Raw genomic sequence first — 17,034 nt, forward strand, 5'->3', positions numbered from 1 at the left:
AGAACCAGCTGCGACACTCTTCCTATTATGTCACTGATATTTGTTCACAGCCTCAACACACGGCTGGGGTCTACACGAGGAGACCCCTCCACCTCTCCTCCAGTCGCGGCAGCACTATCCAAAGTGCTGGTTTTCTATGTCATTACGAAACTCTTACTTTGGCCCAGGGAATCGGAATATGATTGCCGAGAGAAGTCCTACTGCAGAATATAGTATTTTGTAGTTGTACAGCAATAATTCAGATATTCAGCCAGCTAACACACGAGATCTTCGTAATTTGATGTAGTTCCTAGAAATTGAATACAAATACTTCTACAAGGTTCTTCTTTATGGTACCAGAGATCAAAACCTGTAATTGAAAGTAGGAGACAGGAGTTGGTGTTGAGACTCCAGATTGCTGTGATTGGTGTGAGGATGAATAACGACTAATAATTGGAACAGTAGTAGTAACTAAACCTCTATTTTCAGTGTGTTTTAAAAAGAAATTGTCTTGTTTTCAGAGTTACAGTTTTTGAAGTGTGTGTGTGTGTGTGTGTGTGTGAGAGAGAGAGAGAGAGAGAGAGAGAGAGAGAGAGAGAGTGTATGTGTGTGCGCGCACGCGCGCGAGGTACTCATGACAATCGCTTTATGTAATTCGAAGCTTCCAGAGAGTTAATAGAAAATCATTACCTTTTTCTTCCATTTTTACTTTCCGTCTGTAGAATTACTTAATAAACTAACGGCAAAAAATATCGCAACACCAAGAAGCAGTTGTGCGACATAAACGAAAGTTGGCTGGCGTGTTTCTACATCTACATTTTTGTGTCAGTCGCATAAGAGGGTGTGACGATGCAAATCAGGTTTGCTTTAAATAATCACTGTAACGGTCTTGAGCGTTTGTTACCTCAAGTCTGGACGTGATGAGTTGATGTTAGTCAAGAATGCCTTTAAGCCGACAAATTCGCCATTATGAACTCCTCACTAAGTTTAAACGAGGTCGTTAGATAGGAATACGAGAACATACATAACTCTTATTGCAGTACTGACGAAAGACTTGGCAGAAACGTAGTCTCTGCACGTGATTGGTGTCAACCGCGGCCCCGAGAATGTATACTCGAAAGAAGACCGGACTGCCGACGGCCACGTGCAACTACCGAGAGTGAATACCATTGTGTTCGGTGAAGGGTTCCGGCGCATCGTACTGCGTCTGCAGCAGCAATTTGAGCGGCAGTTTGCACCAGAGTGACACAAGGAATACTCACAAATGGGTCAGTTCATGAATAGCTCTGAAGCAGACGTCCTGCTGCGTGCATTCCGCTGATCTGAAACCACCGCCATTTGGGACTTTAGTGGCGTCATTTAAGAGCTCATTTTACGTAAGGGTGCAGATCTGTTTCTTTTTCTGAGGTAAACTGTTTCTGTCTCGGTGCCAGTGATGGCCGTGTGTTGGTTAGAAGAAGTCCAGTTATGGGCCTGTAACATACCTGACTACGAGTTAGTTATACTGGACCTACACCTGGAGCTGTGATCTGGGGTCCATTCGTATTACAGCATGAGCACTCTCGTGATATCCCACGCACTCTGCATGGAAATTTGTACGTCAGCCTGGTGATTCGACCTGCTGTGCTCATGAACAGCACTGCAGGAGTTTTTCCCAAAAGGATAATGTTCGATACCGCTGTTTCAGTCCAACATGCTCTACAGAGTATCAACATGTTGGCTTAACCTGCTCGACCCTAAATCTGCCTCCAGTCGACCACATGCACGATATCATCGGGCGACAACTCCCGAATCGTACATTATTAATTGCCCTGTTCAAATGGTTTAAATGGCTCTGAGCACTATGACATCTGAGGTCATCAGTCACCTTTTTTTTTTTTTTTTGGTCATCAGTCTACTGACTGGTTTCATGCGGCCTGCCACGAATTCCTTTCCTGTGCCAACCTCTTCATCTCAGAGTAGCACTCGCAACCTACGTCCTCAATTATTTGCTTGACGTATTCCAATCTCTGTCTTCCTCTACAGTTTTTGCCCTCTACAGCTCCCTCTAGTGCCATGGAGGTCATTCCCTCATGTCTTAGCAGATGTCCTATCATCCTGTCCCTTCTCTTTGTGTTTTCCACATATTCATTTCCTCTCCGATTCGGCGTAGAAACTCCTCATTCCTTACCTTATCAGTCCACCTAATTTTCAACATTCTTCTATAGCACCACATCTCAAATGCTTCGATTCTCTTCTGTTCCGGTTTTCCCACAGTCCATGTTTCACTACCATACAATACTGTACTCCAGACGTACATCCTCAGAAATTTCTTCCTCAAATTAAGGCCGGTATTTGATATTAGTAGACTTCTCTTGGCCAGAAATGCCTTTTTTGCCATAGCGAGTTTGCTTTTGATGTCCTCCTTGCTCCTTGCGTCATTGGTTATTTTACTGCCTAGGTAGCAGAATTCCTTAACTTCATTGACTTCGTGACAATCAATCCTGATGTTAAGTTTCTCGCTGTTCTCATTTCTACTACTTCTCATTACCTTCGTCTTTCTCCGATTTACTCTCGAACCGTACTGTGTACTCATTAGACTGTTCATTCCGTTCAGCAGATCATTTAATTCTTCTTCACTTTCACTCAGGATAGCAATGTCATCAGCGAATCGTATCATTGATATCCTTTCACCTTGTATTTTAATTCCACTCCTGAACCTTTCTTTTATTTCCATCATTGCTTCCTCGATGTACAGATTGAAGAGTAGGGGCGAAAGGCTACAGCCTTGTCTTACACCCTTCTTAATACGAGCACTTCGTTCTTGATCGTCCACTCTTATTATTCCCTCTTGGTTGTTGTACATATTGTATATGACCCGTCTCTCCCTATATCTTACCCCAACTTTTTTCAGAATCTCGAACAACTTGCACCATTTTATATTGTCGAACGCTTTTTCCAGGTAGACAAATCCTATGAAAGTGTCTTGATTTTTCTTTAGCCTTGCTTCCATTATTAGCCGTAACGTCAGAATTGCCTCTCTCGTCCCTTTACATTTCCTAAAGTCGAACTGATCGTCACCTAGCGCACTCTCAATTTTCTTTTCCATTCTTCTGTATATTATTCTTGTAAGCACCTTCGATGCATGAGCTGTTAAGCTGATTGTGCGATAATTCTCGCACTTGTCAGCTCTTGCCGTCTTCGGAATTGTGTGGATGATGCTTTTCCCAAAGTCAGATGGTATGTCGCCAGACTCATATATTCTACACACCAACGTGAATAGTCGTTTTGTTGCCACTTCCCCCAATGATTTAAGAAATTCTGATGGAATGTTATCTATCCCTTCTGCCTTATTTGACCGTAAGTCCTCCAAAGCTCTTTTAAATTCCGATTCTAATACTGGATCCCCTATCTCTTCTAAATCGACTCCTGTTTCTTCTTCTATCACATCAGACAAATATTCACCCTAATAGAGGCTTTCAATGTATTCTTTCCACCTATCTGCTCTCTCCTCTGCATTTAACAGTGGAATTCCCGTTGCACTCTTAATGTTACCATCGTTGCTTTTTTTAGTGTCACCAAAGGTTGTTTTGACTTCCTGTATGCTGAGTCTGTCCTTCCGACAATCATATCTTTTTCGATGTCTTCAAATTTTTCCTGCAGCCATTTCGTCTTAGCTTCCCTGCACTTCCTATTTATTTCATTCCTCAGCGACTTGTATTTCTGTATTCCTGATTTTCCCGGAACATGTTTGTACTTCCTCCTTTCATCAATCAACTGAAGTATTTCTTCTGTTATCCATGGTTTCTTCGCAGCTACGTTCTTTGTACCTATGTTTTCCTTCCCAACTTCTGTAATGGCCCTTTTTAGAGATGTCCATTCCTCTTCAACTGTAGTGCCTACTGCGCTATTCCTTATTGCTGTATCTATAGCGTTAGAGAACTTCAAACGTATCTCGTCATTCCTTAGTACCTCCGTATCCCACTTCTTTGCGTATTGGTTCTTCCTGACTAATGTCTTGAACTTCAGCCTACTCTTCATCACTACTATATTGTGATCTGAGTCTATATATGCTCCTGGGTACGCCTTACAGTCCAGTACCTGATTTCGGAATCTCTGTCTGACCTCTTTCATTCCTTGTCCCAAGCCCATATTCTCCTGTAACCTTTTCTTCTACTCCGTCCCCTACAACTGCATTCCAGTCGCCCATGACTATTAGATTTTCGTCCCCCTTTACATACTGCATTACCCTTTCAATATCCTCATACACTTTCTCTATCTGTTCATCTCCAGCTTGCGACGTCGGCATGTATACCTGAACTATCGTTGTCGGTGTTGGTATGCTGTCGATTCTGATTAGAACAACCCGGTCAGTGAACTGTTCACAGTTACACACCCTCTGCCCTACCTTCCTATTCATAACGAATCCTACACCGGTTATACTATTTTCTGCTGCTGTTGATATTACTCGATACTCATCTGACCAGAAATCCTTGTCTTCCTTCCACTTCACTTCACTGACCCCTACTATATCTAGATTGAGCTTTTGCATTTGCCTTTTCAGATTTTCTAGTTTCCCTACCACGTCCAAGCTTCTGACATTCCACGCCCCGACTCGTAGAACGTTATCCTTTCGTTGATTATTCAATCTTTTTCTCATGGTAACCTCCCCCTTGGCAGTCCCCTCCCGGAGATCCGAATGGGGGACTACTCCGGAATCTTTTGCCAATGGAGAGATCATCAGGATACTTCTTCAATTACAGGCCACATGTCCTGTGGATACACGTTACGTGTCTTTAATGCAGTGGTTTCAATTGCCTTCTGCATCCTCATGTCGTTGATCATTGCTGATTCTTCCGCCTTTAGGAGCAATTTCCCACCCCTAGGACAAGAGAGTGCCCTGAACCTCTAACCGCTCCTCCGCCCTCTTTGACAAGGCCGTTAGCAGAATGAGGCTGACTTCTTATGCCGGAAGTCTTCGGCCGCCAATGCTGATTATTTATCAAAATTTAGGCAGTGGCGGGGATCGAACCCGGGACCGAAAACATTTTGATTAGAAATCAAAGACGCTACCTCTAGAACACGGGTCCTATCAGTCCCCTAGAACTACTTAAACCTAACTAACCTAAGGCCCGATGCAGGATTCGAACCTGCGACCGTAGCGGTCGCGCGGTTCCAGACTAAAGCGCCTAGAACCGCTCGGCCACACCGGCCGGCATCTGTCCCTGTATTAATCAACCAAGTGCAACAGTTATGGAATCTCATGTCAAAAACTGACATGCGGCACTTATCCAAGACAATACATGCTCGTTTGCATGCTGGTATTCGACAATGTGGAGGATAGACCAGCACTTCACATTTGCAGTGGCTGTTCTCGTGCTCACATTTAACTGTTATCTCGTAAATGTTGATCACTTAGACATGTTACCTAGACAAACGTCTTAATGAAATTTCATTGCTCTACGCTATTTTCTGGTGTAGCGATTATTTTGCATTAGTGTACAAACATAAGAAGAAACAGAAGCAGAGATACCACATAAATTGATTGATAGCTACTACTGCTGCCAGAAGTATTTAAAATAAGTGTGTTGAGAATGTTTCGTTCCACATTTCTTGCTACTGTACATGACTCGGATACTGCATACACTTTGATCTATAAAGATTTACGCATTTCAGCTCTGCATGCCTCCTACTTCATTCCATCTGAGAGCAGAAATGTACTTCGCTGCACAGCACCACCAGAACCAGTGTTTTGTCTCTGGCGACATTTAACCTTTCTGCGAGGCAGTAATCTCTCGCTGTTCTCTTTTCTCGTTGCGTTGTTATTTGGACTTCGCCCGGAAAGAGCTCAGGCGTGCTACGCCGAACACAGTTACAGACGCGAAAAATCCAGCAAACGGCGGTGTTCTTCTGGCCCAATTAAAAACTACTTACACTTAATCTCTAAAAAGGAATGTTACTACAGATTATCCCTCGAGACAATGAATGGAGAAAGTGGTTACACAGCATTTTGTCTCAGAGGTGGTGTAATGGTAATTTTCATGACGTTGATATTAGATGCAAAACAACGAAGATAAAATTTCTCTTTCTTTCTATGCTGTCTACAAAATCCCTTGTCAGAATTTTAACAGCTTCCACATAAAATAATCTGGGAGTAATTTTTCCAAAAAAGTAAAAGAGGCACTACTCTCTGTTCTGACCAGAATAAAATAGTTTATACTAGCGCACTCAAAATTGCGAGAAAACTACAACATAGAAACGGACATGAAATTGTTACATGGCCAATATAAGATCCTTATACAGCAAATTTGAGAAACCCCAGAAATAGCGATGCAGATCACGTCGCACCCTCTCAACGGAAAGTATTGAAATCAAATTCAGTGGTGTCCAACATAATATTCAGGATAATCCTCAACATAAAGTGTGTCCCAGGAGGAATGTCAATAGTTAAGGATAGGGCATGAACGATCATTTGAAGCAAAAATGTCTAGCAAACGTAGGCCCTAAATGAATACCTTAAGAGCTATGAACATTTCTTCATCTCCGATTCTGTGAAAAAAGTCCCAACTACTGCAAGCTCTTCGCTTTCCACAAATTTTGGGTGGGGGAGGCTGTATCGGCCAGTGCAAGAAAATATTTTCTGGTAAACATGAGCTCTCAAACGCATAACTTAAGAGCTAAGAGTACTTGTTGGTCAGAAGAAATGTTTTCTTACAATAAGAAATACAAATATGTGCTCATAGCTCGTAAGGTAAGCACTTTAGAAATAATGTTTGCCCGAATTGTTTCCTGTTTTGGTTCATATTACAACCGCTCACTCAAAATACGCGAAATAGACTTCGCGGTAGAAGAAATTCGTTCAACAATATCGAATATGAAAAAGTGCTCAAAGTGCTTAAGGTGTACTTTTAGAGCCCATGTTTACTACACTTTTTGTTTGGATGATCTTTTCTGTCATATACCCAAATACTGACTATTCGTCCACAGACGCTCTGTATAAACAAAGAGTGAAGGGCCAAAGAAAACGGTATAGGCTTGCGTATTCAAATACAGAGATGTGTAAACAGGCAGAATATGACGCTGAGGTCGGCGACGCCTATATAAGACAAGTGTCTATCGCAGATGCTATGTCCGTTACTGCAGCTGCAATGGCAGCCTGTCAAGATTTAAGTGAGTTTTAACGTGGTGCTATAGTCAGCGTACGAGTGATGGGACACGTCTTCTCCGAAGTAGCGATGAAGTGGTAATTTTCCTGTACAACGATTTCATGAGTATACCATGTACATGAGGAATCCGGTAAAACATTAGTTCTCTGACATCGCTGCTCCCGAATAATGATCTGCAAGAACGGGACTGAGAACGACTGAAGGGAATAATTAAATGTGACCGGAGTGTAGAACTTCCGCAAACTGCTGCAGATTTCAATGGTGGACCGTCAACAAGTGTAAGTATGCAAACCATTCAACGAAACATCATCGATTTGAGCTTTCTGAGTGGAAGGCCCAAACCTGATGACTGCACGACACAAAGCTTTACGCCTCACCTGGGCCCCTCAACACCGACTCTGCACTGTTGATGACTGCAGAATTGTTGCCTGGTCGGACGAGTCTCGTTTCGGATGGTATCGAGCGGATGGACGAGTACAGGTATGGAGACAACCTTATGAACCTACGGACTGTTCAAGCTGGTGGAGGTTCTGTAATGGTGTGGGGCGTGTGCAGTTGGAGTGATATGAGACCCCTGATACGTCTAGATACGACTCTGACAGGTTACACGTACGTAAGCATCCTGTATGATCACCTACATCCATTCATGTCCATTGTGCATTCGGACGGACTTGGATGATTCCAGAATGACAATGTGACACCTCAGACGTCCAGAATTTCTGCAGGATGGCTCCAGGAACACTCTTCTGAGTTTAAACACTTCCGCTGGCAACCAAACTCCCCAGACATGAATATTATTGAGCATACCTGGGATGCCTTGCAACGTGCTACACTCTTACAGGTTTATGGACGGTCCTGCACGATTCATGATGTCAAATGCCTCCAGTACTACTTCAGACATTAGTCGAGTCCATCCTGCCACGTGTTGCGGCATTTCTGGTCCTCGCGTGGGGGGTACACGGTATAAGGCAGGTGTATAAATTTCTGTGGTCCTTCAGTGTATATAGTCCCTCTCCCTCCCACCCCCCTCTCTCTCACCCTCCCGTCTCTCTATCACAGACACACACCCACCCACCCACACACACACACACACACACACACACACACACGCACACACACACACACACACACACGTACTATTACGGTTTTCTCGACCAATTTTTTTTCCAATTTCTCCTGTTTCCTACTTTTCACTTCCTTTATCACATTCCCCGATATGGTGAAAGATGCATATCCGAGAGAGCATTTTAAAACGTAATTGTTTATCAAACCATAATCATTGTTCAATAATACAAATACATTTTTCAATCAGTTATACTAAATTTTAAAATTAATTTGAATCTTACGTCAGACGATGTTATTTTTCTAAAGAGCACATAATTACTTTTTTAAAATATTGCGTTATGCTCGTCTACTATATAAGTGGTATATCATATCTAAATAACTAAAATCTCTATTTAAATTGCGCGGATGTTCGATATTTGTAGCGCTGTGTTTTAAAACTCTAATATACATGTTCGAGTGAAATTAACAAGCGGGGGATTCTTCATACGCAGGAGAAATCACATACATTTACAGGTAGATTATACTACACTCATTCTACCATAATTTCTTGTAATGTACGCCCCAGTGCAACATTATGAATTTCAATTGGAAATATGTCACAACCTCTCACAGGCGTGCTTTATTGCGTCGCTGATATCACAACGAAATTCCTTGGCCAGGAACTGAAGCACTGAAGACGAAAATGTGCTTACACCTTGGCGCTTAAATTTTGTTATTTAATATGACAGGAAACGGGCATTTAAGTTTTCCCTTTGATAAAGTTTCTATCCGTGAATGACCACAATGTCTGTGTTCCAAGAAAATGAAATTAGCACACAAGCAAGCAGTGGCCTCCCGTGTTTACATATGACAGTGAAGAGGCAACTTTGGGAGAGGAAAGGTGTAAGCAAGTCCCAGAGGACTATGTCGACGAGAACGGACGTAATGCGAGTGTTTCTGTATGTCCGAGAATCAGCAGGCTCTAGCTTATACGTACTCGTATCGTCACAGGTCGCCTGGTAGCGGTAATGTAAGCCTTGAAACAGTGGCTGGACCAGGTAATGTAACGGATGATGATAAACAGAAGGCCGAAATTCTAAACCTAGCTTTCAAAAACTCGTTTACGTTAGAAGACTGCAGCATCATTCCCCCTTTCAATCATCAAACAAACGCAAGGATGGCTGACATAGTGTTTAGTGTATCTGGGATTGTAAAAAGTCAAGATGCTTAGACTCCAGGAAGGCATCTGGCCCAGTCGGCATCCCCGTAAGATTATACAGGGTGTTTCAAAAATGAACGGTATATTTGAAACGGCAATAAAAACTAAACGAGCAGCGATAGAAATACACCGTTTGTTGCAATATGCTTGGGACAACAGTACGTTTTCAGGCAGACAAACTTTCGAAATTACAGTAGTTACAATTTTCAACAACAGATGGCGCTACGGTCTGGGAAACTCTATAGTACGATATTTTCCACATATCCACCATGCGTAGCAATAATATGGCGTAGTCTCTGAATGAAATTACCCGAAACCTTTGACAACGTGTCTGGCGGAATGGCTTCACATGCAGATGGGATGTACTGCTTCAGCTGTTCAATTGTTTCTGGATTCTGGCGGTACACCTGGTCTTTCAAGTGTCCCCACAGAAAAAAGTCACAGGGGTTCATATCTGGCGAATAGGGAGGCCAATCCACGCCGCCTCCTGTATGTTTCGGATAGCCCAAAGCAATCACGCGATCATCGAAATATTCATTCAGGAAATTAAAGACGTCGGCCGTGCGATGTGGCCGGGCACCATCTTGCATAAACCACGAGGTGTTCGCAGTGTCGTCTAAGGCAGTTTGTACCGCCACAAATTCACGAAGAATGTCCAGATAGCGTGATGCAGTAATCGTTTCGGATCTGAAAAATGGGCCAATGATTCCTTTGGAAGAAATGGCGGCCCAGACCAGTACTTTTTGAGGATGCAGGGACGATGGGACTGCAACATGGGGCTTTTCGGTTCCCCATATGCGCCAGTTCTGTTTATTGACGAAGCCGTCCAGGTAAAAATAAGCTTCGTCAGTAAACCAAATGCTGCCCACATGCATATCGCCGTCATCAATCCTGTGCACTATATCGTTAGCGAATGTCTCTCGTGCAGCAATGGTAGCGGCACTGAAGGGTTGCCGCGTTTGAATTTTGTATGGATAGAGGTGTAAACTCTGGCGCATGAGACGATACGTGGACGTTGGCGTCATTTGGACCGCAGCTGCAACACGGCGAACGGAAACCCGAGGCCGCTGTTGGATCACCTGCTGCACTAGCTGCGCGTTGCCCTCTGTGGTTGCCGTACGCGGTCGCCCTACCTTTCCAGCACGTTCATCCGTCACGTTCCCAGTCCGTTGAAATTTTTGAAACAGATCCTTCATTGTATCGCTTTTCGGTCCTTTGGTTACATTAAACCTCCGTTGAAAACTCCGTCTTGTTGCAACAACACTGTGTTCTAGGCGGCGGAATTCCAACACCAGAAAAATCCTCTGTTCTAAGGAATAAACCATGTTGTCTACAGCACACTTGCACGTTGTGAACAGCACACGCTTACAGCAGAAAGACGACGTACAGAATGGCGCACCCACAGACTGCGTTGTCTTCTATATCTTTCACATCACTTGCAGCGCCATCTGTTGTTGAAAATTGTAACTACTGTAATTTCGAAAGTTTGTCCGCCTGAAAATGTACTGTTGTCCCAAGCATATTGCAACAAACGGTGTATTTCTATCGCTGCTCGTTTAGTTTTTATTGCCGTTTCAAATATACCGGTCATTTTTGAAACACCCTGTATGTTGACTATGCTACAAATATAGCACCATTCGTATCCATCATCTATCAGAGATCATTGGAACAGCGGAAGTTCCACGGGACTGGAAGAAGGCCCAAGTCATAAAAAGGGTAGAAAATCAGATGCGCATAATTACCGGCCAATTTCACTGACTTCGTTTTGTTGTAGAAGAATGGAACATATTTTGTGTTCACCTTTCTAGACTCTGAGAAGCTCGTCTGCAGAAACCAGCACGATTTTAGGAAGCGGCGGTCATGCGAAACACAGCTAGCCCACTTTGCGCATGATTTACAACAGGCTCTAGATACCGGCTCCCAGATTGATGCCATATTTCTCGACTTTTGAAAGGCGTTAATCTAAGTTCAGCACTGTCGCCTGCTCCAAAAAGTGCGCCCTTACGATCTGTCCGATGATATATGCGGTTGGATAGAAAGTTTTCTAACAGACAGAGAGCAGTATGTCGTCCTGAACGGGGTGACTTCAACAGAAACAAGGGTAACACCAGGTGTGTCCCAGGGCAGCGTAATTCGGTCCGCTGCTTTTTACGATTTACATAAACGATCTGGTTGATGGTGATGACAGCAGCATTATCTCAAATGGAATGATGAGATTACACAAGTAATGGGTAAGGCGAACTCTAGATTGCGGTTTATTGGTAGAATCCTGAAGAGATGCAGTCCTTCATCAAAGGAAATTGCTTACAATGCGTTAGTTCGTCCAGTTTGGAGTATTGCTCGTCTGTATGGGACCCTTACCAGTTGGGTCTGATTCAAGAGATTGAGAAGGTCCAAAGAAGAGCGGCAAGATTCGTGACTGGTACATTTAGCTATCGCTAGAGCGTTACAAATCTCATAGAAAGTTTGAAGTGGGACGTACTTGCAGATAGACGACGTGCTAAGCGGAAGAGGCTGCTCACTAAATCCCGAAATCCGATCATCGCCGAGGACGTAGAGCATATGTTATTACCACCAACTTTCAAATCGAGCAATGATCACCATTCAAAGATAACGGAAAATTAGAGCTCGTACTGAGGCGTTCAGAGGGTCGTTTCTCCCTCGAGCGATCTGCGAGTGAAACAGAGGGGGGGAAATATGATTTTGGCGCGAATTGTGCCCTCCGACACACACCGCTTGGTGGCTAGCGGAGTATACATGTAGATGTAGATATGGATGTCTACAGACTTCATTCGATGTATCTACGTCCTCACTGCAAAGTGGGCAGCCATCGCTGTAGCGAGGAGGCAAGTAGGCATGCCATGACTCTGGAGGAGAATGCTCGGCAGCATGTGGCGTGGGACATTTCTTAAACGAACGACTGCGCATTCTCCTGACATATGGTCATGGAACATGGGCGCTGTTGGGATAGATCTTCAACAGGATGCTCCAGCGATTGTTGCTGATCTTAACTGGGTAGTGCTCTTAGCACGTGGAAGAGGTGGAAGATGTTACGTGTCAGGCGGTCTTCATTCGTAAGCTCGAGTGAACTAAACTGCAGCCTGCTGGGTTTCACGTTAGATTAAACACAGATCATCGAAAACATTATGATCATTAATGAGATTTTCACTCTGAAGTGGAGTGTGCACTGATATGAAACTTCCTGGCAGATTAAAACTGTGTGCCAGACCGAGACTCGAACTCGGGACCTTTGCCTTTCGCGGTCAATTGCTCTACCAAATGAGCTACCCAAGCACGACTCACACCCCGCCCTCACAGCTTTACTGCTGCCAGTACCTCGTCTCCTACCTTCTAGACTTTACAGAAGCTCTCCTGCTCGCAGGAGTCTCGGTCCGGCACACAGTTTTAATCTGCCAGGAAGTTTCATTATGACCATTGCCCACTGCAACTTTGGATGCCGTTTGGTGGCGTTGCGGGAACGCGAAGAGACAAGTTTGTGGAAGCGGAGCAGACACGGACGGGGTATTACACTAGCGAAGATATGGGCTGCAAATGGGATTATTATCACGCATGTTCAGGTACTACTGTCGTGAGCAGCTGCGGCAAGAGATAGGACAGTGAAACTATGACTAGGCGCTAAATGGTTGGGCGTCCACGACTCTTCACAGAACAAGGCGTTCGGAGGCCTATCTGCTCTATAATGTACGAGTAGGATATAGGGTGATCTGCGGTCCTCTGCCGTAAGAGTACACTGCTGGTGCACTCAGCAATGTTTTGGAGCACACCGTAAGTCGTACACTGTTTAACGCGGAGCTTCGAAGCAGACAACCACTACGCGTTCACATGTTGACCAAACAACATCGTCAGTTAAGATTGCAGTTCGCACGGGACCATCGGAATTCAACCGTCGATCAATGTAAACGTGTCGGTTCTTCGGATAAATCACATTTTTGCTACTCGGGGTTGATGGTCTTCTCGACAAGAGTCATCAGCGGGGTAAACGGCGGGTCGAAACGTGCAGCATGTGATTGACACAGGCAGGTGGGTGCAGTAATATGCTATGGGAGACATTCTCCTGCGCTTGTAAGAGACCGGTAGTAGTAATTGAAGACATGCTTTAGCTCAAACCACCTGCATCCGTTCATGCTTGATGTCTTATCCGACGGCGATGACATCTTTCAGCTGTACAATTGTCTGTGACTCGGAGCCAGAATCGTGCTACAGTGGTTTGAGGAGCATTATAGGGAACTCAAATTGATGTCTCGATGACCAAATTCGCCTAATGTAAATCTAATGAAACCCGTGAGAGTCGCTATCATGCGCCATCACGGGATACGCAAATCAGCTCCTGTTCTTTTGCGAATTACATAACCTGGGCGTGGACATCTAATGACAAAAAGCTACGAACAAACTTTCGGATCCCTGATAATGGAAAATTTGTGATTTATTTCGTTCCAAAGACCGGCAAACAAGTTATCAAGCAAGTGGTCACAATATTTTAGTTGTAATCATAAAAAGATGTATTTTCTTGTCTTAACATCCTTTTGTTCTCTTACTTCATTGTAATTGAGTCCGCCCCCGGTAGCTGAGTGGTCAGCGCGACAGACTGTCAATCCAAAGGGCCCTGGTTCGATTCCCGGCTGGGTCGGAGATTTTCTCCGCTCAGGGACTGGGTGTTGTGTTGTCCTAATCATCATCATTTCATCCCCATCGACGCGCAAGTCGCCGAAGTGGCGTCAAATCGAAAGACTTGCACCAGGCGAACGGTCTACCCGACGGGAGGCCCTCGTCACACGACATTTCATTTCATTGTAATTGAAGCGTATTCCACAAAATAGAGCGCATTATATGACAAAGGCAGAAAAAGGTTTCTTTCTTGATTATTAGGCCCTCCACCGAAACTTCTGAGCCGTGTTCGGCTCTCATCTATCTCGCAGTACCAAAGATCTTTGAGTAGCGTTCGTCACGAGCTTTGCCTCTGACCTCAGGCGTGCAGTGTAGTCGAGCCTATGGGAGAAGTGAGATTCTTTACCCATGAGATGGTTCTTACGATAGGTACTGCTAGACACTGCGACCCATGTGTAAAGAGTGACCAATGAGTGTGGAGCACTACGAGGACGTGCAGTCTTGACAAATATCGGCTGGCTATAATTAAACTTTCCATGTTAAATACGTTACAACACAGAAACTAACTACCGTATGAGGACCGAACTTGGTAGCATTACTGTAAAGGACTTGAGGGACATAAATAACGCAGAATCAATTCACCTGAAATACTTTTAAAGTGCTGCAACGGCATATAATAGCATTACAAGCCGGTAACGTTAGTACTACAAAAGGGGCTCAATAAGGCGCCCATAAGTGTCCAGAAGAGTCTGAAAGCCCAGGTTTGCATTCTGCACAGCAGAACGAAGCATATCCGTAGGTATAACTAACGGAACTAAATCGACAGATACAAAGGTAATATCCGGATTACCACAGGGAAGTGTGATAGGACCGTTGCTGTTTCCAGTATACAGGGTGTCTCACCTGCCGCGCAGGGTAGCCGCGCGGTCTAGGCGCCTTGTCACGGTGCTTACGGCTCCCCCCGTCCGAGGTTCGAGTCCTCCCCCGGGCATGGGTGTGTGTGTTATCCGTAAGTATCGTTAGTTAAATTAAGTAGTGTGTAGGCTTAGGGACCGATGACCTCAGCAGTTTGGTCCCATACGACTTTACCACAAATTTCCTATTTCAGTGTCTCACCTAACTCCGCCACCTAAAATATCTCAGGAACAACAAAAGATATTCAAAAACGGTTTTCACTAGCATGAAAGTAAGGGAAGGGCTTAGGACACCAAAAAGTATGCGAAATTTAAAACGTAAACAAATGCTATTTTCAACACAAACTTCTGAGTGTTCACCTGGACACCCAATATTATTTCGTTTGCAATAAATAGCATGAAAAATCACAAAAATAATGGCGTTGGTTACATCGTAATACGTCAATTACATCCCGAGAAATTGCGAAGCGAAGTTGACGCTTGAAATAAATGAAGCGCACAGCTAGCGCACATCCTGAGACTCAAGCATGCACCTCATGCTGTCTGTGTCAGAGGCTCACACAATGGGAAGATATGCACAATCCACAAAAATAAACTTTACAAGGCCAACACAAAATTATGTTTTTCAAACTGTAAATGTATGTTTATTATAGCGAAATGATAACTACATCTACAATTACGTATAATGCACTTGAATGCACTTTGCTAAACACATTTACTAGTGCCCTGTCACCCACAGAAACTGTATTGTTGTGCATTACATCCAGCATAGAAAATACACGCACACCTTGACCAATGAAACCGTGTCTTCTGAACATATGTTCGGAGTGCCCTCCGTTTGCATCAATACAAATTTGCAGACTGGTAGCGAGAGAGAGTTGCACAGATTGTAGTTTCTACAGATAATGCCGCACACGCCGCAGTAATACGATGTAGTATGTCAAGAACCCCAACTGTCGTTGGGTGTTCTTGATGCACTCTGTCTCTCACTGCGCCCCAGAGAAAGAAGTCTAATGGCGTCATGTCGGGGGTCCGCGCTACCGTGCTGGCCATCGCACAGTACCTCCCCGCCCCATCCACCCACTTGGAAATGTCGCATCTAGAACGTCTCTGGCAACTTTTTCATTGTGTGTAGGACATTCATCATGTTGGAACCATACTGATTGACGAGTTTCCAGTCCTAGATCCTCGATGAGCAGCGCTAGTGTGTGTTGCAGATGATGCATATCGCGGTCCACTCAATGTTCCACGGTAAAAGTAGGGACCTTCAATACAGTTAGCAATGATACCCCACAAACATTGACACTCCACTGTCGTTGATGAGCAACTAGGCGGAATCCAGCAAGGATTTTGCACTGACCAGTAGTGCACGTTCCGCAGATTCACATTACCATGATTTGTAAATGAAGCCTCGTCCGTAAACATGATATTGCTTAGGAATACTAGATTACTTTGTAACTGCTGAAGTGCAAAACGACAGAATGCAGTGCGGGATTCAAAGTCATTCCCATACAGTGCGTGGTGCAGTGAGATATGGAACAGATGAAACCGATGCCGATGCAAGATTCTGCCCACTCTACGATGGCTTATGCCTACATCTCGTGCAATTTCTCGTACACCCACCTGTGAACTGTGCGCTACAGCAGCCATAACAGCAATTACGTTTCCGTTGCCAGTCGCTGGCGTTGTACGTCAATGTTTTGTTTGAGCCCAGTTTCCTGTTTCCGTGAGTGTCTCGCAGATGTTGCCAATGGTTCGACATGACGGACACCGCCGATCTGGGTAGGGGTCAGCGTACAGTGTCACAGCTGCGGTAGCATTTCTGTGATATTCGCCATAAATTAAAACAATATGTAGTTTATCTTCATTACTGAAGGCCGGCATATCGACTAGATAACGGCAAATGTAACAAGCCACAAGAAAACAGGTTTTAATGTGGCAACATATGTGAATTACGTTACAGTATTAGAGCAGTTCAGCAGACCAGCTTAGGAGACACTTGCACATTGTAGGTAGAGCTTGCCGTGGTGACGTTGGTATGTTAACCACAGGATACAGGCGCCAGTGCACGCAACCCCTGCTCTGAGCACAGTACTACATGCATGCA

The sequence above is a fragment of the Schistocerca nitens genome, chromosome 2, assembly GCF_023898315.1.
Source record: "Schistocerca nitens isolate TAMUIC-IGC-003100 chromosome 2, iqSchNite1.1, whole genome shotgun sequence".
NCBI lineage: Eukaryota > Metazoa > Arthropoda > Insecta > Orthoptera > Acrididae > Schistocerca > Schistocerca nitens.